Source organism: Rhagoletis pomonella, unplaced genomic scaffold (assembly GCF_013731165.1).
Source record: "Rhagoletis pomonella isolate Grant_MI unplaced genomic scaffold, Rhpom_1.0 Rhpom_scaffold_00006, whole genome shotgun sequence".
Classification (NCBI taxonomy): Eukaryota; Metazoa; Arthropoda; class Insecta; order Diptera; family Tephritidae; genus Rhagoletis; species Rhagoletis pomonella.
The window spans coordinates 51655016-51657692 of NW_023458560.1; the positions used below are offsets into that span (position 1 = coordinate 51655016).

Genomic DNA, 2677 nt, shown 5'->3' on the forward strand with positions numbered 1-2677 from the left:
AAGATGAAGATGAAGATGAAGATGAAGATGAAGATGAAGATGAAGATGAAGATGAAGATAAAGATAAAGATAAAGATAAAGATAAAGATAAAGATAAAGATAAAGATAAAGATAAAGATAAAGATGAAGATGAAGATGAAGATGAAGATGAAGATGAAGCTGAAGATGAAGATGAAGATGAAGATGAAACACACCACAACTTAACCCCCACACCGTAATTCACCACACTTCAACTCTCTCACCACACCTTAACTCACCACACCTCAACTCACCACACCTTAACTCCACACACCTAAATTCACCACACCTTAATTCACCACACCTCAACTCATCACACGTTAACCCCCCACACCTAAATCCACCACACCGTAATTCACAACACCTCAACTTTCTCACCACACCTTAACTCACCTCAACTCACCACACCAAAATTCACCACACCTTAATTCACCACACCTCAACTTTCTCACCATAACTTAACTCACCACACCTGAATCCACCACACCTAAATTCACCACACCGTAACTCCTACACCCAATTCCACCACACCGCAGCTCACCACACCCAATTTCACCACATGACATGATATCACTTGATGTGGCATCAAAGGCAACATCATTTGGCATAAAATGAACCAAAATAAATAAGATTTAGATAGAGGTGAAAAAAGGGATAAAAAGGAAATACAACTGAAGAGTGTGCGATGTTATATTGTGGTGTGTTATGCTTCATATGTTATGTTATTTATTCTTATGTTATGGTTATGTTATGTTATGCCAAGTACTAAGCTAAACTCCCCTCCACTTAACCCATTGCAACTAATGTTATTTTAGCTCATTCAACTTACATAAACTATCCTTAATTTTATCGGTTGAATTTCAACCGCTGGGCGAACACTAGTATGTATAAAGATGATTGTAAATTTTTGATGTGTAAGCATTTTGCATAGCTCTCGTTAATTTAATTTCCGTTAACCCAGCATAAAATTAGTAACTGCAACTTGGCTAACCACGCGCTGCCCCCGACACGATGTCAAAATCGTGCTTGGCGATTTTAATGCCAAGGTGGGCAAGGAAGGGATCTTTGGCGCCACTGTCGGAAAATTCAGCCTCCACGACGAAACGTCCGATAACGGACTGAGGCTGATCGACTTCGCCGGGGCCCGAAATATGGTAATATGTAGTACTAGGTTCCAGCATAAGAACATCCACCAAGCTACATGGCTGTCTCCAGATCGAAAAACGAGAAACCAAATCGATCATGTTGTGATAGACGGAAGGCATGCTTCAAGCGTTTTGGACGTACGTACACTCCGAGGGCCAAACATCGACTCGGACCACTATCTTGTTGTAGCCAAGATACGCACCCGCCTCTGTGCAGCAAAAAATGTGCGCCCAACAATGCAAGGAAAGCTTAACGTCGAAAAGCTGCAATCACAACAGACGGCCAATTTATTCGCCACTCGACTCACACACCTGCTCTCTGAGAGCACTCTTCAACAATCCGACGTACGCGAGCAGTGGAACCACATTTCCCGATCATTAAGTACCGCCGCCGAAGAAGTAGTTGGATTTCAGCGAGCCCGAAAGAACAACTGGTACGATGAGGAATGTCAAGAAGCCGCAGAGAAAAAAGATGCCGCCTACAGGGCCACGCTGCGATCGGGCGCAACGCGAGCCATGTGGGACCGTTATAGGGAACTGAAGAAGGAAGCGAGACGTATTTGCCGTAATAAGAAGAGAGAGGCCGAAATACGTGAGTGCGAAGAGCTTGAGATGCTGGCCGACAGGAAGAACGCCCGAAAATTCTACCAGAGGGTTAGGCGACTTACGGAAGGTTTCAAGACCGGGGCGAACTCCTGTAAGAACAACAATGGCGACCTAGTGACCGATGTCCAGAATATACTTAAATTATGGAGGGAACACTTTTATAACCTACTGAATGGTAGCAGCGCTGAAAGTAGTGAGGAAGACGAACCCGAGTCCCCAGTCGATGATGATGGAGTAGCTGTCCCACCGCCTGACTATGACGAGGTACGAATAGCGATTACGCGGCTGAAAAACAACAAAGCTGCTGGAGCTGACGGCCTGCCAGCCGAGCTATTCAAGTACGGCGGCGAGGAGCTGATGAGGTGCATGCATCAGCTCGTATGCAGAATATGGTCAGATGAACGCATGCCCGACGACTGGAATTTAAGTGTGCTCTGCCCAATCCACAAGAAAGGCGACCCCGCCATACGCGCCAACTACCGCGGAATTAGCCTTCTAAGCATAGGTTACAAGGTCTTATCGAGCGTATTGTGCGAAAGACTGAAGCCCACCGTCAACGAGCTGATTGGACCTTATCAGTGTGGCTTTAGGCCTGGAAAATCCACCATAGATCAGGTATTCACAATACGCCAAATCTTGGAAAAGACCCGCGAGAATAGGATCGACACACACCATCTATTTGTCGATTTCAAAGCCGCTTTCGACAGCACGAAGAGAAGTTGCCTTTATGCCGCGATGTCTGAATTTGGTATCCCCGCGAAACTAATACGGCTGTGTAAAATGACGTTGAGCAATACCACCAGCTCCGTCAGAATAGGGAAGGACCTCTCCGAGCCGTTTGATACCAAACGAGGTTTCAGACAAGGGGACCCCCCTTTCGTGTGATTTCTTTAATCTTATGTTGGAGA

General features: G+C 45.5%; 1 protein-coding gene across 1 annotated transcript in view; it reads left to right on the forward strand.

Annotated features, from left to right (window-relative positions):
• LOC118741975 overlaps window positions 1-2677 on the forward strand; it is a 109217-nt gene that overhangs the window by 7738 nt on the left and 98802 nt on the right. The gene's annotated exons all lie outside the window — the stretch shown is intronic.